We start from the raw sequence: 25,361 nt of genomic DNA on the forward strand, positions 1-25,361 counted from the left end.
AGGAGATATGACCAGCCTTGGGAACTTCAAAACCTGGATCAATAGTTTGAATCCTCACTTACATTTCACAATGACTATGGACAGAGAAAGAGTATCATTCTTAGATGTCATCTTCACAGCCAGTGAGGGTACTCTCAAGAACTCCTTATTTACAAAAGTTACGGACAAGAATAGTCTACTCAGATTTGACAGCGCACACCCACGCTCCCTAAGGGAAAATCTACCTGTAGGCCAATTTTTGAGGGTGCGTAGAAATTGCTCTGATCTTGAAACATACAAAAAAGAAGCAGTAATCCTCACTAACAAACTGAAACAAAAAAAGTACCCAGCCAAAATTATAGAAAGAGCACAAAAAAGAGCACGTAACACACCAAGAGAGGCTCTTTTAGAAACACATGCTAAAAAACAATCAGAACAATTGATATGTGTCACTACATATAATTCATCTTCAAATGATCTCAAGAAGATAATAAATAAAAAGTGGTCTATTTTAACGTCTAACACAATATCCTTTGAGAAACCAATGTTCTCATTTAAAAAGAACACATGTTTGAGAGATGTACTAGTACACACTGACACATTTACACCCAAGATTACCAATCAATTGACACTCTGGAGAACCCCCCAGGTCACTGGACACTATCCGTGTGGATCATGTGTAGTATGCCCCTTCACGGAACATACTAAAACTATAGATTTGGGATTACATTCACCTTGGGAACAGAGAACACACACCAATTGTAATCCGAAGCAGCGATCTATATGATCAAGTGCCCGTGTAATTTAATGTACATCGGAATGACAAGTCGTAAAGTCAAGATCCGCATTAGTGAGCATAGGAGCACAATACGACGTGCAGTTACAGCAACTAGACTCACTGCACACTATAATGACAAGAAACATAAGGATACAGAAATTAAGTGGACTATCATAGAAAAGGTCAAAGATGCAAACAACCTACAACGTAAACTCCTAGAACGTGAACAACGGTGGGTGTACCGATTAAAGACCCATGAAATGGGTTTGAATGACTGCATACCCTGGAACCAGTTGACTAGATAAATTCATTTGTAGGTAAATGATCTGCTGGAAATCAAGTGTCACATCTGCAGGCCTTGATGATTTGCAAGTTGTGAGATTCATCATTGGAGTTTAAACAAAATGGGCGTATTAACTTATGTATATGAGGGGTCTCACTCTATCATACCCCTTCTTCCTTTTTCCCAGTAAAAAACAGATTTGCTGGTGACATTGCTTTACATTGGTTTATACTGAGAGATATAATTATACATACATTATCTCTATAGGGTTTGTTTCAGATGCGCACAACCAACTATATATAGAATAATCTTGTGCAAATAAAAAGTAATCCCTCTTCCCTTTTTAAAGTCCTGGGGTCGTTTTCTATGTATATACACACAAAAAACGATAATAACATAAGCACATGTCATAACCAGCGTAGGTTCACCATGGGCAGATACTACAAGTCCCATGATCCCTGTGTAGAACATCCCCCAATTCAAAATGTGTTTCCGGTAACAATATCGGGAATTCTTATAACAGCGCGCAGAAAAACATATAATGTGCGAGAAATATCAACGATCCCCTCTTTATAATCCTGATTTCATTTGCCAATATGCACATATGGCCTATAACGCTAACAGGCGACCAACAAAATCAGCGATTGGTAACAGGAGAGCCCGTTTACTACAACTCCCATGATTCCCTGCACGTTTTCACATATACCACGGTGTAGGTAGTTTCACATTATGTATTTTTTGGTCCTGACGAATTGCCATAGACCCGATAGGGCTGTCAAGGCAAGAAACATGTTGACCTATTGGAGTAGAGTGCCGCTTTGTTCTGATTCATTATCTCAGACAAAACCGCCTCTCCTTTGTCTTTTAATCAGGTAGGAACCAGAGTTAAATATATTATATTGGTTACCTAACCTGTTTTAACTTTCACTCTTCACATACACCTACACTTTCTAGGCCCCTCACTCACACCTCACGAATTGGCAAGGAACAAAAGATCTCCGCCAAAGAGCCCCTCATTGGGAGCCCGTTGGGTATTGCAGCGCCAACCCAACGAGGAGCAGGCCCAATGATGAAGCATGACACCTAGCTGGCTGGGTGTGTGAGGGCACTAGTTCCGAATAAGGGAATTTTCCCTTAGGACCCACATTACTGGTTGAGGTGATGGGTATAACTATCCTCTCGGTATGCATTTGCACATATATCTCTCCCTTTTATTAATATAAACCCCTGAGGAACAGCATACCTTTTTGTGATTCAGATACTACAAGTCCCATGATCCCTGTGTATAACATCCCCCAATTCAAAATGTGTTTCCGGTAACAATATCGGGAATTCTTATAACAGCGCGCAGAAAAACATATAACGCGCGAGAAATATCAACGATCCCCTCTTTATAATCCTGATTTCATTTGCCAATACGCACATATAGCCTATAACGCTAACAGGCGACCAACAAAATCAGCGATTGGTAACGGGAGAGCCCGTTTACTACAACTCCCATGATTCCCTGTACGTTAGGCTCGTCATTACGTCTAACTGCGCGCGAATATTGACGCCATCCAATAGGAGTAATGGGCAATACGGAAGTACAAATATCCGGGAGGTTCGCAACACAAATGCGAAAGCCGGGGACCGAAGCCGATTAGGTTTGCAGGCGGGGAAGGACTCTTGACGAAGTAAGTTGATTGTGTTTCCCCTATATGGGCACACATGGGAATACAGACGCGATCCAAAGTATACCCCTTACGCGGTTTTCTTGAATTTCCCTCTTCCGTTCGGGGACATTACATTAGGGTTTGACTATAGAGCTACCCCTAGACGCTTTACGGTCCCCTGAGACACGAAAACCCTCCAGAACTTTGGTAAGAAAGATTTTACTTAAGTTTCCTGCACAACCTGTACAAGGAGAAATAACGATAATTGTACATGATCAATTAAGATATTTTATTCACAAGCATGGTGTGAGTGAGAAGTAAGAGCGAGAGTTAGAGTTATTTTTATTGAGAATATGTATACTTACTGACAAGAACTATATTGCCAGTATATGAGCAAATCAGCCACCACACAATTCATCTGTCACGTAGCAATATTATGTGAAGATATGGATATGAGTGGCACACGTTTGGAGAGAATTAAACACCACTATGTCATAGACACAATTTGGCACGTGTGGTGTGTTGTTTCTTTCCAAAGCACGCACTATGGGACACAGCATGATAGAAACACTATCATGATACCGTACAAATGTATGTTGTTTGTCTTTTTATCGTTTGTTTCTCATTTCAGATGGAGGACGACAGATGATTGATTAATTATCAATCACCATCTCAAGGAGCAGCTACTCTGCCCTTGCACGACGTACAGAACAGGGAAACCCCCCATACTTCTGTCCCCTAGGGAGGCCTACTTTGCCCTGAAGAAAGTCCGGGACCTTTACGGCCACTATTGGACTGAAACATGTTGGCACTAGGGTCTTAGGACCATAAGACTCCCAATAAGACCCTACATTTTTATTTTATCTTAATAACCCAGACAGACCCAAAAATAAAGGGATACCGGGGATCTGTCTGAGGTGTTTTATTTCTAAGCCCCCAGGTCATACACTTCTTTCAAGAGCTCCCAACACTGTGGTTGAGCCCACCCTGACTTTTAGGCGTCGGGGTGACCCGATGATGAAGCATGACACCACTAGGGTGTGTGAGGGTAACTAAATAAAAAGGAATTATTTCCTTGCTCACCCTTGGTGAAGAAAAAACAATTACCCCATACATGTCTTCACATGCTCTCTCCATTATAGTGCACCCATACTGACTATTGTTGGTCGGTTAGAGTAATTTAAAGTGGAATGAATGTGGCATGCACCATGCAGTGATTGTCACAGTAAGCACTATGCAAGTGAGGAGTGCAAACATGCACTACAGCATGCTCTGCATGGGAGACATGAGGCATTCCCCCCCTGGGACCCACTCTAAACAACATTGCATGTCTGTCACACCTGGACACAATGCCAGAAGTGACAGTCACAAAAAAGGGGCACAGTCTAAGCTAGTGGAGTCAGCACTCACCTGCTCCCCTGGTCTCCCATACAGGCTGGGGTACTGTGGGAGGATGACATCCAGCAATGCCACATTCTCCTCCAGGGTGAATGGCTGGGCCCTCTCCACAGACCTGGACATGGTGCCAGAGGAATCACGAGCAGCAGCAGTGGTGTGGAATGAAAGGTTGTGCAGGCAAGTGCTCTCTCATGGGACCTGGCTGCCTTAAATTTGCCTTGCTGGCCTGTTTCATTTGCAGGAGTACAGAGTGATTGGTCAATCTCATTTGCATCCTACGTTTCCTCCAATCCCTTTAAACCTACCCCAGTGAGGGGCTTTGCATGGTTTGAAAATTGAGCATGATTTCAAGTCAACAAAACCACTTTGCAACATAGTATATTGTCTCCAACCGACTCTTGCTGGCCACCTGATGAAAAAATTTGAAATTGAAACTCGGTCTCCATGACAACCAGCATGCATTTAGGCCCTTATACTTGTCCCTCATGTGTCCCCTATGTAATTTCCCTATACACACACAGGTACGGTGCGTTCCACGCCCCTAGGGCACCACTCCAGTGATATGGTCCGTACACGCGTGTGTAGGGTCCGTATCACTATGGTTGTGCTGCCTAGGCGTACGCCATAGGGATACGGTCCGTACACGCGTGTGTAGGGTCCGCATCACTATGGTTGTGTTGCCGTAGGCGTACGCCATAGGGATATGGTCCGTACACACCTGTGTAGGGTCCGTATCACTATGGTTGTGTTGCCGTAGGCGTACGCCATAGGGATACGGTCCGTACAGGCATGTGTAGGGTCCGTATCACTATGGCGTATGCCTACGGCAGCACAACCATGGTGATGCGGACCCTACACACGTGTGTACGGACCGTATACCCATGGCGTATGCCTACGGCAACACAACCATGGTGATACGGACCCTACACACGCGTGTACGGACCGTATCCCTATGGCGTACGCCTACGGCAGCACAACCACAGTGATGCGGACCCTACACACGCATGTACGGACCGTATCCCTATGGCGTACGCCTACGGCAACACAACCATAGTGATACGGACCCTAAACACGCGTGTACGGACCGTATCCCTATGGCGTATGCCTACGGCAACACAACCATAGTGATGCGGACCCTACACACATGTGTATGGACCGTATCCCTATGGCGTACGCCTACGGCAACACAACCATAGTGATACGGACCCTACACACGCCCTCAGAGCGTGTGTACGGTGCGTTTCACACCTTACACTGGTGACAGGCGGCACACAGAAAGGAATTGAGCTGTCATACTTGGCCAAGGCTGGACATCAAGTCATTGTCATTGCAGTCCTACATGTCTCGGGCCTATGTGTGTCAGGCTGTGATGTGTCACAAATCTCCTCATGTTTGAACCCAATAGATGTGTGATGAGCTGTGTACACATGTCATGTGTGATGGTGCACTATGTGCCACACATCCCCTTCACACCTTTGACATGTGTGCATGTAGTACAGACTTGTTGAGCACTGCGTCACTGGCATGGCACAGTCGCCAACACCCGCAACTGTCCCCTGATGCCAGGTACACGGATAATGACACCTGACATGTGACTACCGGCGTTGCACGATGTGAGTATGTCATGTGTGTGTCATGTGTTCCCATAAGCTTGCAGTTGGTGTTCCGTCAAATGCATCTGCAGTTGCTGCATCCAACATGTGCATGTGTGGAGATGGGCATGGCACACTATTATGCACACCAGGACACATGTGGAATCAGACGTAACGTGTGTATGTATGCATCGAACATGGACTTGCAAGACAAGGACATATCTGCGTAGTATCAATGTATGTGTGATCAGTTTTGACATGTACCCCTTCATGGCAAGGTGTGTGGTCTGTCCTTTTTTCAGGGACATGTGACCGGTGCCTCTAGTGTTCCGCAACCTGTCTGTAGGATAAACATCCTTCTTCTGCACCCATGTGGATGTCTGTCACTCCTGTAATGCATCTGCCTGTTCACTTACACTGGCCCACAGCTACTTTCATGCCATGTCATGTTGAGCTTCTGAATCCACGTTTGTAGCTGGCTCTTGGTAGGAGTGTCACCTGCCTGGCATACGTGTCCAGGATATATTGCACAGACCTGACTTTGCATGTAGCATATGTGTATTGGCTGTTCAACATGTGCTCAGTACATTGACAGTGTTGTTGTACTGTACTCACTCTTCGTTGTCCCTTCCAAATTACTACAGGGCTCCGCCTCTCCCCCGACCAATCCCAGACTTGGCTGCCCTGAGGGAACGTGACTGTAAACGCCGCTACCGCTTCACCCAACGGTTGATTCTGAACTTGACAGCAAGGCTGGCACCACACCTCCAACCGCTACACAGGTATCCTACAGCACTGACACCCAAGATGAAGGTGATGGCAGCCCTACATTTCTTTGCCACGGGTACGTTTCAAGAGACCATTGCTCATGTTGGTGGCATGTCCCAGACCATGTTCAGCCGTGTCCTGCATGATTTTTTAGAGGCCATGTTGGTTCACCTGGATGAGTTTATTCATTTCCCAACTCCTGAGCAGTTGACAGGTATCAAGGGTGACTTCTATGCCCTGGGAGGGATGCCCCATGTCATTGGGTCTATTGATGGGACACATGTGGCTTTGGTACCACCACAGGCACAGGAGGTAGCCTATAGAAACAGGAAACATTACCACTCCATTAATGCCCTTGTGGTGTGTCTTGCTAACATGGTGATTTCCCATGTCTGTGCTCGTTTTCCAGGATCAGCACATGATGCCTACATCATGAGGCGTAGCAGGGTGCCTGAAATGATGCTGCAGCTGCGCAACGAATGAGCATGTCTTGTTGGTGGGTATACTCTGTTACTCCTGTATTTAGTGTCATCTTTCTGTCTTACTGCTTCTCCTGACCCACTTCTGTCCATGATGTTTCCATGTAGGGGACTCTGGCTATCCCAACATGCCATGGCTGATCACGCCTCTCCGCAACCCCAGAACGGCTGCCGATCACCGGTACAACAATGCCCATGGGCAGACCAGGCGAGTGATAGAGAGGACCTTTGGCCTCCTGAAGAGCCGATTCCGGTGCCTCCACAAGACCGGCGGCGCACTCCCATATGCACCGGTAAAGGTCTGCAAAATCTTCCTCGTGTGCTGCATGCTGCACAACATGGCAGTGGAGAAAGCTGTGCCACTCATCCTGGATCCGGATGAGCAGGAACATCCACCCGTGGAGGACGAGGGGCTTGGTGACAAGGCAAGTGATGTTGAGGAGGAGGAGGAAGAGGACATCCGGAGTCGGCTCATACGCAACTTCTTTGCTTAGTGGTGAGTTGCAGTGTCTGAGTGTGCACGCATTGAGCCTTTTGTGGCATGTGTTGCAATGTGTGGGTCCATCTGCATGTATGGCAAGTGAGTCAGAGGTGTGTTTGGATGTGTCACTCGAGTGATGGTGTAATAAAAGAATGTCTTCCCTGAGACACTATTTTCACCTAGCATGTTGACAACCTTATACGTGTCGAGTACATGCCCATGCATGCGGATGTGCTTCTTTTGGCTCACTTCTTGTGTGTCTCTCATCCCCAGGTATTTGCGCATGCTGTCTGCTGGTGGCATTGTTGTGCTCCTGCTATTCCTCATGGATACAGCAACGTGTGCTGAATCAGCGTTACATGCACGGACATGTCGAAAATTCACCTTAGGGTAAGGGATGCACCACGGCTTTTTGGGTGTGCTATTTGTTTGGAATGTGTGTGCACTGCTCCTGTTCATGTTTGGTTACTTAGCATACATGTAGAATCACCATGGGGCACATGACATGGAGCTGGATTCACCTGCATTGATAGTCACACTTGGTGACAGTGATCTGTAATGTGATTGTGGATTAGGATGAAGGCATCAATGTGTGTAACACTGCCCTTGGAAACATACGGGATGCACCGGGTTGACATAGTATGGGAAATCCCCATTTGAGGCTCAATGGTGAATTGCAGCCTCTCCGTGAGCAGCACGGGGTGTTTGCCTCAAACCCGTCACTTGTGTGCCAGTTCTATGGATTTTCTGCATCTGTGGTGCAAAGGGGGGTGTCAGTGTAGGTTCCACATGTTCATCCACATGACCTGTGCATCTGTTAATATAGATGCATTTGCCTTCCGGCAAACATGACTAATAAAGGTGTCCCTCAGCCTCCAAGGTGCCTCATCTCTCTCAATGCAGGTCTCTTGCCACTGTGCATGTGTCATGTCTGGCATAGTTGTCACAGATTGTGCATATGAGTCTATGTGTAGAGTAGCAAGATGCAAGCTGTTTGTCAGGGATTATGATATGTATTGTGCATGATGTACATGGCTGTGTAGGTATTTTGGCATCTCAGTCCCCACAACGGCCACTTTGCTGCATGTGCATCCATTGTCTGTGTGTGTGCCATGTTGAACCAGACACTCCTTCCTTCTCATACACCTTTTGCAGTTGTCCTTTCTGACATGCTTGTGTTAGTGTTCAACTTGTGGCATGGTTTTCAGGACATGGCACCTGCTGCTGCAGGCCCTGCAGCAAGGGCACACAGAGTTTCTATATTTGCCCTCACACACACGCCTCTAAGACGCACCCCCCTTTCTCCCTCCACCCATTCATTTTGGTGTAATCTGCTTGTGTGTGACATAGTTGCGGTGGGAAAGGCTGGACCGTCTGCACATGCTACGTGCACATTGCACGTGCCTCATGTCCTTGCATGTGCCACATCACGCTACACCATGATGTTAAGGCCACCCACCAAGCAGTGTCCATCCAATACATCTGTTGCATGCACTCAGGCATGCACTCATCGCCCACACTACACCTTGGCATAATGAGTGTGCAACTCCAACTGCCTACACACCGCTGGCACGCCTTCCAGGCCCTGTCACACCAACCATGTCATGTCCCTCCTACTCCCCACCGGCTCTGTACCCCAACAAGGCCATGGGAGTGGTACTCCAGGCCTCTGTATGTAGTATGGTGTCGTTGTGGGACACATGGCACAGGTATCATGTCTCAGCGTGTCAGTCTACAATGTGTCCAGGATCCCCCTCTACACCATGACATGCGCACTGCATCTCATCATCATCTGGTGTCCCATTGCCAGCCAGGTGCTCCTCACCCTCCCCAAAGACGCAGTCCTTGCCAGTTCTCATATATAATAATGCATGTTATCCATTGGCAGATGGCTGAACATCGGCCACCTGATGCTGGACTTGTACACGACAGAGGTGTTCATCTGCGGATTGTCCCCTTACAGCTGGGTCAACTGCTTGTGTCCCACCCGCAAGGGACCTGCACAGGCACACAGTGTCCACACACACGAGCTGGTGTGCATCATGGATTGCTTGCTCACATGTGCTATGCTGATCACCAGCATCTGTACCTCAGGCTTCAGCACACTCTGCATTATGCACAAGATCCACAGTTCGATCCACATCAAGGCAAGACAGACCATCCCCCAGGTCAACTACAACATCCGTGTCTAATCCTACCCTGCACTCTAGGGAGAAGTACGTTACGACTCCCATGATACTTGTCCACATCCAGGGTGCATCTGCACAGCTCTGCTTCAACATCCGGCAACCCAGCCACATCACCGTCCAACAGCGATAGCTGCAATGGTTCACTGTCGGCTGCAGGATGACCTTCACAATCCACGCCCACACTCAGGATGAAGCCCACGACCACGACCCCAACACAACCTTGTGGCACTGTCATCCAGGACCCCATTGTGCCATCTCCATGCATCCAACCTTGGCCTGGCCACCATTCTCCACATCCACCTGACTCCAGCATGCAGGATATTGTTCTCCCACCTGGCTACACATACCTGGGACTCCCACCCCAGGACACTCCACAAGATCCCTGACCTCTGCGCATGACTGTTGCTCTTCGAAATAGGTCTGTCCGCACAGTTGGGCAGGCACCCCCTCAGCTGGTTGGGCCCATCACGGGTGAGTATGGTGCTCCATGTCTGTATTGGATGATACATTGTGACCCATGTGTGTCCTGTGCCAGACTCAGACCACAGGGTATGCATGGTTGGAGTTACTTCAAAACTCAGGCATGGTTTGACTTTCCAACACACACGTTATGGAATAATGCAAAATGACGGCATCATCTCATGATTTGTATGATTTTTATTAGTGGTGGGGTACGTGTTTGGGGGGATGAAAAGAGGTGCTCGCTGGGTGTCTGGAATCCAAAGTTCACAAGGGGAGATGGGACCCTTGCCATTGGAAGTCATCAGAGTCCATGCCACAGTCTTTGTCAACAGTGGTCAGACAGTGACCAGCAAGTCCATGTGGCAGAGAATGTCATTGGATGAGGTGCTGCTGTTGCGCCGGAGGGCCAGGTGCCAGCCCAGGTGGCCTGGGAGATGGTGATGGTCTGCTGACTCTCACGGTCTTTTGCGTGGATGACCCACCTTCCTCGGGGGACCCTCAGAAGCAGGCCGTGACGATGTCTGTGATGCTCCATCGGACGAATCCTCCTCCTGATCCCTCCCTGTGGCTGGTGTTGATCTTCGCCTGGTGGCACAGGGAGGGTTGCCCATGTTTTCGGCAATCCGACGGAGTGAATGGCTCATGTCCGTTACCACTGCCACAAGCTCAGCCTGTCTTGCCTCCATCCGTCCTTGGTGTTGCTGTTGACTGGCATATTGCTCGACCTGCATGTTCTTCATCTCATTGAGGGTCTCCACTCCCTGGCTGATGCCCCTGGTGTCACGCCGGTATGTGTCCAGGATGTTGCGGACATGTGACATAACAGGTTCCTCAGCTGTCTGGTCAGGTTCGCGCCTCCGCCGTCCTCCACTCCCACCACCCCTGCCCACTTGAGCCTGGCCTGCCATTGTGGGCACATCGGGTCTCCGGGACCCCTGAGGGATGGCATTTGCGGGGTCGCCTGCCTCCTCCTGGGTGCCCGGAGTTCCTTGTCCCTCCTGGTCAGGCTGGCTGCGTTGTGTGCGAACAGGGCTCCTGTGTGTATCCTGGGATGTGGCAGGAATGGAGGTGGTGGTTGGCACAGTTGTACCTGACGCAGATGCTGCAGGTGCTTGGGCACCAGAGGGGCCAGGTTGGTCGGGGTCATCCACGGTGTGGTGAGAGTCATCGCTGTCGGTGGGATCATCGTCACGCCGAGCCTGGTCCTGTGATTTTTCCCCACCAGTGTTGGGGGGAGATCGACGACGTTGCCCTGTGTGTAAGGGACAGACAATGTTAATGGTGTTTCATGCGTCATCCATGTTTCATACATATTCAAGTTGGCACAGTTCCTCTGTAGTTGGATATGTCTAGCATTCCTCTCACAGTGCACTTGTGGATGGGTATGTTGCGGGGGACAGATTGGTATGTACTCCTGGTTATTTGGCCTGTCTAATGAGTGTTGGGATGCTTATTTGGCTATGGATTGGTCTTGTTGTGTCACATATCCATTTTGGGAGTGCCAATTTGCGTTGGCTGCCCCGGGGGTGTGTGCTTGTGTAAGGGATGGGGGGTGTGTGACCGGGCATGCTGTTGGGTGTGGTGTGATTTGTCATTGGGTATACCAGATCATGTGTCTTTCCCCTCATGGTGCCTGCTGGCATGACAGTGAATGTGAGTTCCTGTGGTAGGTAGGTGGCATGTGGAGTAGGTGTTTGAGTGTACAGTGGTCACAGGTTTGCCTTGTGCTGTCTACAGCAGGGCCAGGTGTCATCTACCTTGTCTGTACTTGGCAAGTACCTGTGCATTGTGCATGGTGCATGGGTATGTCCCTTGGCCACAGCTGTCAACACTTGTGTGACACACTCTTTGTTGTTGCATCAGTTTTGAACGCAGTGAGCAGTGTAGCGAGCGTGCGTAGCGAGCGCTGCAGAACCGACTTACGTGTTGCACTGTACATGGCCAAATGGTGCTTTGTCATGTCTATTGGAGAATGCAGGTAGGTAACTTACGCATTTGTGACTGGGTTCTAACAAACACAGTGAGTGGGTATACTGGGTGTGAGGTTAGGTTTGTGCCTGCAGCAAGGATCGACTCGTGCACAGTTTGACACATGGCCCAGTGCTTTCCAAATGAATGAGGGGTGTTTCACGCACTGCCAGATCTTGTCAACATGCACACAGTCCTCCTGCTGATAAGCGGACATGCCCACACCACCCAAGGGTGATTTTGTCTCCCTCTGTCTCCCTCTCTCCCTCCCTCACCCTCCTCCCTCTGTCTGTCTCCCTCTGTCGCCCTCTGTCTCCCTCCCTCTCTCTCCCTCCCTCTCCCTCCCTCTGTCTGTCTCCCTCTGTCGCCCTCTGTCGCCCTCTGTCTCCCTCCCTCTCTCTCCCTCTCCCTCCGTCTGTCTGTCACCCTCTGTCACCTCAGCCCAGCTTCCTGGGCACACACACTTTGCAGGTCTTTCAAAGGCCATTGGCTTGTTCATGTGGCTTTGTTTAGAATCTCCCGGACCCCATTGGGCAGAGTGTCTCTGAGTCTGCGCTGCAGCGGCGGTGTGTGCTGACACTCTTTCACAGTGATGCCTCTTCATTAGCTGCTGTTATGTGCAAATTGGGCCTTCATACCCCTGTCATCCTGCGACGCGGCCGCCATTTGCAGGCGACACAGTACAGTGTTGGGACACACTGTTTGTATAGCTCTGCCCTAGGCCATATGGGCTGAGGGCATTGGTGGCTGCTTCTGAGTTGCACAATGTGATTTTGGAGGCCCCCCCTCCCGGCATCACGGACATCCTGTCTTGTGTTGGTGTTTTGTGTGGCCTGTGACTTGGCATGGCCTTGCTTGGTGCATGGGGCATGGAGCCGCTAGTGGCATGTGCGTGTTTTTAGAGTGTGGTTGTGTCCGGTGATGGCTTTGGGGTAGTTACATGCATTATTGTGAGTTGGGTTGTTGATGCGGTTCCCCCCATGTGGGGTGAGTTGTTTGTGTACTCACCAGGCTCGGCGACTCCTTCTACTCCGTGTACTCCCACCGGCGGCAGCGTGCGCATCACCTTCTCCTCCCAGGGATGGTAGTGTACCGGTCTGCGGGGCGGGCCACCTCCAGTGATGTTCCCCTGGTTGTATTCGTCTATCATTTTGCGGCGGACCGTCCTCCGCAGATCGTACCACCTGGCTTGGCATTCATGCCTGGTCCTTCTGATGGGCGCAACAGCATTCACCCTCTCGATGATCCTCTGCCACATGGCTGATTTAGCTGCTACGCTGGTCTGTCTGACCAATGATCCAAGGAGCTGTGGCTCGACTCTGATGATTTCGTTGACAAGGATCTCCAGCTCCGCTGTTGTGAACTTTGGATTCCTGTCTGTGGGTATGGTGTGGGTTGTGGGTGTGGATGGTTGTGCGTGTGGATGGTTGTGGGTGTGTGTGTGTGGTTGTGAAGGTGTGTGTGTGAATGTGATGAGGGGGTTGTTTGTGAAGGTGGTTGTGTGAAGGTGTGCAAGTGTAAGGTGTAGTAAAGGTTCAAGTATGGTGCTGTGGGTTGTCTGTGGGGTCTGGCAGCAGTGGGTCTGTTGCAAAGGCTCATGGTTTGTGTCTGTGGGCCCTTTTTATTGGTCCATTTGTGGGTGTAGCTGTGTTTGAACTTTGGGTGGGTGTGTTATAAGGAGTGGTTGTGTTTTGGGCCTCTGTTTACCTGTTTGGCTGTTGCAGGTCAGTGTATTGGATGTATTTGGACTTGTTGGACGTGTTTTGTGGTGTTGTGCGATTCGAATTGACTCTCCTTGTGGTGTTTTGCAGTGTCCTGGTTCAGTACGTGTGTTTTTCGCGTCTGTGAGGTGCGTACATCTGCCATGTTGTTGTACAGTGCTCACATTTGCTATGGCTTGGTACGACTCGTACATGCGCAAGGCTGGGTGAGGGTGCTGGTGTAGGGGCCTGAGGTAGGGTGCGTACAGGCACAGGCAGGGTGTAGGGGCCTGGGGGTACATGCCGTACATACGTGAACCGAGGGTACGGCGCGTACATGGGGGGGCTGGGGGTACGGTGCGTACATACGGGGTGCTGGGGGTATGGTGTGTGCCCCCACCCCCGTATGGACGGTGCGTACCCCCACCTCCATATGGACGGTGCGTACCCCCAGCCCCCGTATGTGAGCACCGTCCCTCAGCACATACCCCCAGCCCCCGTATGTACGTGCAGTACCCCCAGCCCCTGAATGTACGTGCCGTACACCCGCCCCCCGTATGTATGCGCCGTACCCCCAGCCCCCCTATGGACAGTGCATACCCCCACCCCGTAGGTATGGAGCGTACCCCCACCCCCGTAGGTATGGAGCGTACCCCCACCCCCATAGGTACGATGCGGACCCTCAGCGCTACGCGCTGGGGGTCCGCACCGTACATTCGGGGGTGGGGGTACGCTCCGTACCTACGGGGTGGGGTGGGGGTACGCTCCATACCTACACAGGGTGGGGTACGCTCTGTACCTACGGGGGTGGGGGTATGCTCCGTACCTACGGGGTGGGGGTACGCTCCATACCTACGGGGGTGGTGGCACGCTCCATACCTACAGGGGGGTGTGGGTACGCTCCGTACCTATGGGGGTGGGGTGGGGGTACGGCGCAGACATGGGGGGTGCTGGGGTACGGCGCGTATGTGGGGGGGTGTGCTGGGCGGGTGTTCGGCGCGTATGGGGCACATATTTGGACGTCTCCATAGTTGCTATGGGAGTTCGCACCGTACGGTGTTTTTTCCATACGGTTGTGCATTCGGACGGACGGGACGGATCGTACTTGCGCGCTCGGACTTCAGTTTCCCGATTCGTAAGTAAAACTGTCCGGGGACGTGTCGGACACTTTTTCCGACCCGAGGACGTGTCGGGGAATTTTCCCAATGCGATTTGTATGGATTTTTTCACATACGAATCGTACTTGCCAGTTTGTACGGGACATGTACGATTCGTACGGAAAAAAATCCGGATACGATTCGTACGGGGAATATTTTAAACGGATCGGAATCGACACCTATATGTCTTCTGCAACATCTTTGATCTCCCTATGTCAACTCCCAATTCCTCAGCAGCTTCTACTAACCTTTCATGTAGATTTCTCGCTTTCTAAGTAATACTCCTACACAGATACATTAATTCATCATCCTGATAAGTCTTTAATCTATCTGGACTTATAGTTCCAAGAATCATCTCTTCTAAATCTACCTTCAACTTACTCACATCTATGGGTTGTGGCTGTGTTTTTCGAATTTTTGACCCTTTCACCCAATCTTCTAATTCTTCAGGTGACAGGCTTATTCACACTTCATTTCCCGAAATCTCTTCCAGCTCTATTCTTTTTGGATCTAAATGAATTGTTCCTCTAGGCATTTCATTTGCTGTTAAATTAGTCAGAGGGGTGGACCTAGTAACTGTAGTAGGCTGCTCACCTTGGACACCTACTGTATTAATTCCACTCCTAGCTGAAGATGCGGTAGTATTTAGTGGGTTAGTCAAAGAAGGTTCATGAATAAGTCCATTTTCAAATACAGGTATCGCCGGACCTATGATTACTGGCACAGTTATTGCATCTATTTTCATATTCATTTGACTTAATTTTTCAACTAATTATTTGGTTTTTATTACTACTTCTGCTTATTTTTCCTGCACTTCGTTACTTACGATTGGAATTTGTGTCATTTGAGGTGTCGTTGAGTTTCCATTGACGGTGCATTTGGCGTCACCATCAACGGATTTTCCTGATAAGGGGGTGGTCGTTTAGCTAATATATCATCCAGTAACTCATCATCAGATTCATTCGGGTTATATCCGTATCCTAATGGCTCTAAATATTTCCTTTTCTCCTTGCATTTACTTCCTGCAGTCTCTCCTACAGTCAAAACTGGAAACAATCCTTGAGTTATAGCTCCATTTCTCCTTCTTTTCATCCTGTCCTCATGCCTTTCATCATGAAATCTTCCAAATATAAATCTATTACTTCTGCCACCTCTGTGTCTTTCCCTGTCATACATTTCTTCTTCCCATTCTACTAATGCTTCAAACTGTGTTAGTCTAGGTCTTGGATCTAATGTCATCATCTTGTCTCTCAAATTGCGCAAAACTGCTAAATTAAAGAAACCATGCTCTGAAAAAGCTAACACTCCATCATTCTTCGTATATTCTACCCAATTTTCTAACCAAATGCATGTGTGATAACCATACTTCAACATCATATAAGACACTGGTGACTTCGGTGGAGAGATAGTAACTCCTTCTCGCGTTATTACGGGTTTGTCCTTTTTAAGACATTTTGCCTAACAGAGTCAATTTTTCCTGTCTTGGTTCTTCGAAATACATTTTTACTAATTATCGACAAGGTTACTCAAAGTCCTAATTTTCTTCAACACAATCCGCTATAATCCACCAATCAAATTCCTTCGCTTCTCTAGGCACCTGACCAATGTCAGCGCAACACACTCTAACTCTCCAATCAGAGCTCTCTGCGTCTCAGCTATTCTATCCAATGCCAGCACGGCTTACACCAACCAGCCAATCTGAGTTTACTTAATCTCCGCAGTCTGACCAATACCAGTGCGGCTTTCTGTGACGTCAGCCTTTCCTCTTACTGCTGATCCTCCCTTTACAAACATTATCTGCACTTTTCTAAGTTCTTTTTCTTTACATTAACTTGTTAGTTACAACATTAAACAATACCACATTGCCTGTTTACTAAATAAAGAGATAGTTTTCACTTTAAAGAATATTTTCTTTCAATACGGGCAAGTATAACAATTCCGCTATTCCTACCCTTCATTCAAGCTAGGTGAGGACCTGTTACTTCTTTAGGGATAAGGCCAACATTTCACAAGAGGACCTTTAGTTAAAAGGAGGTCTCGCTACTCTTCTGGGGATAAGGCTAAATTTTCACAGGTGGACCCTTCGCTATCGCACCCTCTTTCTAATACACACTAAAAAGTCCCTAAAATAACACAAGAGTGTTACCACTGTTTACACAGACAATGCCCCTATTTCCGTGTGATTTCACTTCTCACACTTTTCTTCTGCCTTATTTCAGGCTAACTTAATTTGCTGGCTTCCCAGATACCTTTCCGTATCTGTGTTCCAAAGACTACATAGAAACGCGACACTAACTCACTTTATATAGAATGTTAAACATATAATCAATAAATCACAAAATTAATCAATAATAACCACCAACCATACCAGAAAAACTGATCCAGTGCAACCCCTAATTCATAAGCCAGGGTCCATGAACCATGTCACACATAATTCCACTTACCAAACAAAGGGGCCCATCACACATTACCCATAAATGATCCCTGAAGACGAGCACTGGATTTGGGGGGTTTAATTTTGTCAGTTTTTGTATATATACAGTTCTATTAATAACACATTATTTATTCCTAACTATTCTTAATTTCAACTGTCTTCTTCTGGTCAATGGATCATTAGTTGACAAGTTGATGGCGACTATGATTAACTAAACAGTTTACTACTTTATTTAAATAACCACAAAGTGTTTATCTGGTTAATCATTTTATCTTATTATATGCTCATTTCAGATTGTCAGTGCACACACAAGACCACTTATAAGAGTACAATTTAACAAGCAATGTAACCAAAATGAATAATTTGCCTTTACATCAAAGCGTGCATAAGGCTCAGGGAAAGAAGGTTCAGCAAAAAAAAAAATTCTGACATATATATTGCAAAATGTAAGCATTCAAGTAAAGGTTTTACCTACTAAAGGAATCAGGAAAAACCACTTCCTTGGCCTAGGTTGTGGCAAGGGTCCCCAGAGATAGGCTCGGAGGACAAAGTTAACAGGACAGGTGAGGTTAAGTCTTGCAAATAAATCTGGCAATGCAAACAATAATCTCCCAACCCATCTACCTTTGATCTACTTCTCCTTGGACGCAGTGTCCTCCCCAGCACTCCCGCAACATTCTCGTACCTAAAATGCTCTCTCTCGATGTACTCGTTCGAACGCTCCCGTTCTTGACCAAAAAACACCCCAATTGGGATATCAATAATACCCTAATTCTCAACTCACTATCTTACAATGTTGCAGTGTCAGTAGAAACTCAGCCTGTTATTGGTTGACACGGGTCATGTTAGGGTCTCCTCATCAGGTTCTCATTGCAGGTCCATCCCATACCGGTTTTAACAAAGGAAGTATTAAGGATAAATACATTCATATTTTTCTAAATTAATTTGTTATACATTCTGCAACATTTCAACATGATGACATCCGCTTCACATTGAAATTGCACGTAGCGATGGCAGTTCCCACAGTCAATGTTGGATCTTTGCACATAAACAATAGGACACCGGTCAACATGGCCTTCACATGGATTACATCACCTGATACACTTGGCAGTTCGTGAGCAGGCAGAGCTGTCCACACATGCACACTTTTGTTCAGACCAAGACAACCCCATGCAGGCTCGGACAGGAGGCTATTTTCATGTAGGCCCAATCTCGTACTAAAGTAAAAAAACACAAAAGAATAATAATTCATTAAATAAAACCCCTGTTTACCTCCCACCATACTATTACCCTGTATTGTTTATTACCTAGCAAAAGCTATTAATTTAAAGCAGATTTCTGTTAATCGTGCACAACATGCAAAATGTGCAAATGTACAATATAGCATAAACATGCAGTAGTACGATTTTCCACAGCGTAAACAGTTAATACGCGCTCATGCCATCATGGTTTAATATATTAAGTAAAATGTGTTTGCCCCATGTATGTGTTCAGGGTTGGTTAGTCCGTACAGTTAATACATTATTATGGAGGTGCTTAACTTCATGAGGGTGTAATGTTACAAACCTCACTCCATCAATAGACATTTTGCCAAGTTCAAAAGAGCAGCAGCTTTTGTATTATTCAGCCCTTCTGGTTTATACAGCTCTACAAAATCCCTTAGGCGGGATTTTGGTTCCTAGATATAATGATTTGAGATTTTAACCAAATTCTCCAATGGATGTTTACTCTAGGGTCAGAACAGGCTGTCAACAAAATAGCTAATTTTATATATGTTTTCTGCAGCCGGTATACTTTCAGCGCTTAAAAGGGAGATAATAGTGAGTACTTATCAGGGGAAATAGCATGGCTGTCCTACTCCTGTAGCAGGAATTGTTGTGTTGGAAATTCCCCTGCATTCCCTTTTTTGCTACACACATCAGAACTTTGGTGTCCTCGTCAACCCTCACAATTAACTCCTCGCTTTCTGACCATGTCTTAATTCAGAAGACATTTCCCCGATCCCCGGGTCAAAACAAAAATGTCATGACCTTTCTCCTCTTACTTGCCACATTTCAAGTGAAACCTTTAATGGCACACTTTAGTTCCCTTTGATTTTCACCCCTATGTCATGTTTGAAGAAACCTAAGAGAAATGGAAGCATCACACAACTTGGGGGAAGTCCTTCTGAGCACCGCAGTGACCCAGAACCACACTGGTGTGGGATCTAAATACTTATTGTTTTTGTATGACAAAATATGTAAATAAAGTTTGTAGGTATATCCGTACTTGTTTATTTCAATTTCGATATTGTACTTTTCATCTCGATCTTGTATACATCATATTTGTAGAAACCTACTTCACTCTTCGGTTTCCTCAAGACTCAGTTTTGCACTTTCACCCTCTACAAGTGGAGGATGTTATTCTTTTACAAATCTGCAAAGGTCCTCAATACTTTTATCACTTGCCTCAAACACCCACCATACAAGAAAAATATATGTATGTACATATGTGTTTATTTATATATTATTCTATGCTCAACATGTTTATGAGTCACTGCATAGTTTCTGTATAAATTTATATAAGTTATTCGATTAGATGCTAGGGGTCCCTATTTTATTTACTTATCACAATATGTAAATATCATAACTATTTCATCTGCAAGTTTTTCACAATTGAAATATTGAGGAAAAGATCAAATTAAAATTAAAAAATAATAATAATAAAATAATTGAGTTATAAAAATATGCAAATAAATTAGCTTCAAGTGCAGCAAAACTTGAAAGTCGGAGTTTATAGAATTCAATTTTAAATCTTGATATGTCATGTTCCTAATACATGCATACCCTTCCTATGGAGTTATGTATCTATATATCCGTCCTTTGACTCATCCCAAAACTCATTTTACAACTATGATCACCCTAATCCCTTTCTAGAAACTCTTCTCTACTCCATATCTCCTTTTACTCATCCCAATCCTCATTTTACTACTATGGTCTCCCAACTAACACTTTCTGGACTCTTCCCTCTTCTATGCTTCCATTATTGTATTCAATACAACTAACAGACTCACACGTCCACTGCTCAAATTAACTCTTATTTCCCCATACTATTCCACCACTAATCCTTTCGGTTCCTAAGTAGCATTCTGCTTGTTAAAAAGCACTTCGGCGCTTCGTCAGGGGTAGTAAGCACTAACTAAAACAATTAAAATGTACTTTGGCTCTCAGTGTATTTGGAAGCCTAGCTGCTCTTCCACTGGCAAGTTGTCACTTGCTCTGTGGCTGTCACAACTTTTGCTAACTATCTCACGGGGTGATTTGTAGTCTTCAACAGCTCCAAACAGTATAGTTCATGGCCAGTTTTGCCATGTCCTCTATTTGTTTCCTAAATAACAGCACATGTAAGAGCCTCGTTACTGCACAAATAATTTTGAGGACCACTTGCTGCGAGTTTTTCTTCTGCCTACAATGTAACACTTGCACCCGCTAACTAGAAGAATGAAACCTAGACCAGCTTGATCTTACTTTAGAAAGTATTGCATTTGAGTCTATATGTGGGTGATGTTCCTCCCACAGTGGAGCTCCTCTCTTGGGCAACTGTCAGAGGAGACTTCTACACTACATTTGTCATATATGCTGTTTTTTTAATGGAAATATTTTGCAGACTCATTCAAGCACAGAACGCTTACATTTTATTCAATAGGAGCGATCCATTATGAACTGTGTACAAACAGAGTCTCCTTTCTATATTTTGATGTTAGTTAGGTTTCCGTACCTTGGTACCAGAGTACCTGTACTCTGTTCCTTGGGCCTGTCGCTTTCTCACCTGCTTCTAACCTATTCTCCTTTCTCTCAGATGTCTCTTTTTTATATATATTAATAAACACAGGGACACACACACCTCACCTGTCTGTCTGGTGTGTCTCTCTGCTCTCTTGGATGTGAACTCTTCCTTTTCTCTCTCAACTGCCAGGCCTGTGTGGCCATTGCACCGCCCGCATTTCAGGTATGGTGGCGACATTTTCTTTTGCTGCAGTGTTCAGAGTTTCACTGCTTAATTTATATGATAGCCACACGTCCCTGTTTGCGGAGGGGTAAAAATAGTTATAAAAGTCTCTTCAGAGCACAATTTAACTTCTGCTCCTGGCACTTCTTTAGAGCCCTCTTAGGCCAGGGGTTGCCAGGGTAGAGCCAGGGGTTACACTTGCGACCCCTACTCGACGACCGTGTTTGCACTGCCAATGGGTGTTTCTTGTTGATATCAGGAATTGTATTGCAGTATGTGCCATCGTCAGTAAAAGCATGTCCTTAATGCCAGGCACAGAATTTCATGGTCACAGTAATATAGATTTTATATAGTGTTTGATGCCTTAGTCCTGCAGTTGTAGGTGCAGATTAAATAAACTAGCCGCATCAAGAACGGCGACGTCTTGTAGCACCTTGAATACAAACTATCATACTTTGGGAATACCACAAGAATATATTGGTTTTAGGAAAATGCCACCCATGCATCTGTGATGTTCATCTTCAGTGTAAATCACATGGTTACGTACAATATCAGAGGGCATTCACAAAGTGGTGCTCAAGGCCAGATACAAAGATCTCTCTAAAATGATAACCCAATGAACAACTTGGTAGGCTGAATCACACCAGTCAAGAAAAGTAGGCATTACCTAATTCTTAGCAGAGCACCTTTATCACTCAGACCTGCTCTGTAGACAAAGAGAAGGGGGTACTGAAGATCCTGCATGTCCCCTGTTTCTTATGTGCTTCAGCAGTCAGTGCTGGATTTGATGAGTTTACTGTGCACAGCATATTCCAGATTAAGGCCTGAGATAAACTAGTCACTTACACAAGACCCTTATTGCCTGGCTATATCATTGAAGAAATCTGCCCCAGTTTTATGAACACCCTGCTACATGCAGCGTTGGTTTTTTTTTTTTACATTTGCTGCTTCTGGTGGTGGTCTTCTGAATGAATAAGGAAAACACGCAGTGTGCGGAGTGCATTGCACCACCTGAAGGCACAACCAACTGTTACATATTCGCTTGAAGTTAAACAGGATGTGATTTGACTGTATCTATGCAACAACATTGTTATGAGCACCATAGATTCATACGTTTTATAGGTGTTCTTTTTTTTATTACCATTATTTTCTTTCAAAAGTTATATTTAAAACAATTACAGCATTGACGTACTACAACCCCTTCACAAAACAGATGTGCAATTTTCCCTCCGACAGGTTTGCGAAAGGGTATGAAATTTGAAATGTGACTTATGCACTATTAGGGTGCATTGCAAATTTGCAAGGGGTCGCAAAATTAATAGTCAAATGACTATTAATTAGATATGTTGCAATTTGCGACTCTTGTGAGTGGCTGCAAATGCAGACTTGGTGGCCTGCAAGGGACCTCCGCCCACAATACTTGCATTTGCTTTCCCAAACAGGAAGCATTTGTTTTTAATATTTATCCAGTGCCTATTAAAGGGAGAAAGAGTTTCCTACTTGGGGGTGAGCATGCAGTTGCCAGATACACCACTGCCTGCATCCATTCTCGTCCCCAGATACGAATTGTCACTTGATGTTCTCTGCTATTGAAACATGGGATGAAGTTAGACAGTTGCAGGAAGAAGCCAGTGAAGAAGAAAAATAACTTTGGATTAAATCAGGTTGTAAAAAGAGACCTGATGATGAAATATGGGTGTATATAGATGACAGAGTAGTAATGCCAGAGTGTTTGCTTTCCCAAATGGCTAGGATGTACCATCGAATTACACATGTGAAAAGTAGTAGCGGCTCATGGAGGAAGTGCTGCGGGGTGGTGGGGTGGGGCGAGTAATCTCTGGCTAACGGCTGACCGGAGTAACGTAAATAAATAATTAAATAAAACAAATTCCATTGCGCGCACTGAAACGCATTTGGCGTTTCAGCTCGCGCAATGAATTTCGTTTTATTTATTTATTTATTTACATTACGCTGGTCGTCCGTGAACCTGAGTTTACTAAGCCCCACCCTACCCCTCCCCTACCCTGCCCTTCCCCACCACCCCGTGGCACTCCCTCCAGGAGCTGCTACTGGCAGGAAGAGATGCCATGATTAGACTCTTCAAGCAGTCATGGTATAATCCAAAGTTTAGGGTTATTGAAGAGAGTCTATGTCAAAGGTGCATAGTGTGCCAGCAGCAGAATCGAGGCAGAAAAACAGTTGTTAGTTGGGGCAGAATTGGGAAAGCAGCCAGACCTTTTACTAGGTTGCAGGCTGACTTTATCAAGCTCCCTCCTTGTAAAGGACTGAAATATGTGTTGGTTGTTGTTTGTCTGTTTCCTCGTTGGGTAGAGGCTTATCCAACATGAAGAAGTGACCGCTTACCAGTTGATAAATTGCTTTTGAGAGAGATAATTCCTAGATTTGGATTTCCAGTCTCTTTAGAAACAGATAAAGGTACTCTTTTGAATAATGAAATAATTAGGATGATTTGCGCAGCATTACAAATTGAGCAAAAGCTGCTTTGTGCCTATCGACCAGAAGCCTCAGGTGTAGTCGAGCAGATTAATGGCACGATTAAGTCCAGATTGTCAAAAGTATGTGCATCTACAACACTGAAATGGCCAGATGCTGTACCCTTGGTGTTAATGAGTTTGAGAAGCACTCCTGATAAAGAGACTGGCTTATCCCCTCATGAAGTTATAATGGGGAGAGCAATGAGACAGCTGATTGTACCAGCATATTAACTGATGAATACTACTGATGATCTAGTGCTTGATTATTGCATAGGATTGGCTGATGTGGTGCATTGTGTGTCTCATCTGGTTGAAGAAATTGCGACCACAACACAGCAGGAGCAAGCACATGATTTAAGCCTAGGTGAGTGGATCCTGGTGAAGAAACATGTGAGTACATCGTGTTTGGAACCTAGATGGCATGGCCCTTATCAAATAATACTGGTAATGACAACAGCAGTAAAGTGTGGTGGTTTACGGAACTGGATACACGCACGTCATACAAGAAGAGTCACAAGTCCACTTGAAAGACAAGAAGTAGAGCAGCAACTGGTGGAGAGACGAGAAGAGCCAGAAGCTGAAGATTGTGAAGTTACAGAGTCTGAAGCTACAGACTTTGAAAGTGTTGAACACATGCTTGATCAGGGAAAAAGTCGAATAAAGTGGGAACCAGGTACTGGGTCTCATAAGACTGCTGTTGAAGGAGACATTGGAGAAGTTTTGAGTGAAAATCAAGAGCAAGTGCAACAGAGAAAAGGACTGAAAAAAGAACTTGCGATCTTGACACAGAAGCAGAAGAGGCTGTGCAAGTTAAAAAGGCGAGTAAAGGTGATGCGTGCCAAGAGGGGGGAAAAGACTGAAATACACTCTGAAACAAATGTCACCTGACACGATAATTGAAGTTCCCGATCAGAGTGAGCAAAGTGAGTCTGAAGAACAATCAGTTTGTAAAACGAAAAGAGTAGGGGTTCTGAACAAGAAATATACAGCTCCAGAATGAACATATGTAGTGCTGGAGGTAATTGAAAATTCAAATCAGATCATCAAAGAAGACGTTGGTACAGAGCAAAGTGAAGGAGACAGTTTTGAACAACCTTAAAGAACTGTGTAAAAATAAGGTGCCGAATCATTAAAAGAATTGCGGAAAATCAGAACAGAAATCTGAAAAAGAAGAAGATATAAAAAAACAAAAAAGAGGGGGTAAAGAAGAAAGCCGTAAAGTGTGTGAGGATACACTACTTTGGATAGATCTTACAAAAATTTTATAGATCAGATTTTTTGATAGATTTTTGAATTTATTTTAGATTTTTTTTTGTTAAAATAATTATACAAATTTTTCATTAGAAATAGTAAAAACAGCGGAGACTAGACATCAAAATCACAGTTTTAAACATATATGTATTAAAGCTTGCTTATTTAGTATTCTTCTACTAATGTTGGTGTGGGTAACATTAATTGTCATTGCACCTGTTTTAATGGTAACTAATCACAAAAATAATACTAATATTGTGAGGAGTGAAAAGGTAGATACAAAATGTTGTGGGAATGACTCACAT

The sequence above is a fragment of the Triturus cristatus genome, chromosome 4_1 (assembly GCF_964204655.1).
Source record: "Triturus cristatus chromosome 4_1, aTriCri1.1, whole genome shotgun sequence".
NCBI lineage: Eukaryota > Metazoa > Chordata > Amphibia > Caudata > Salamandridae > Triturus > Triturus cristatus.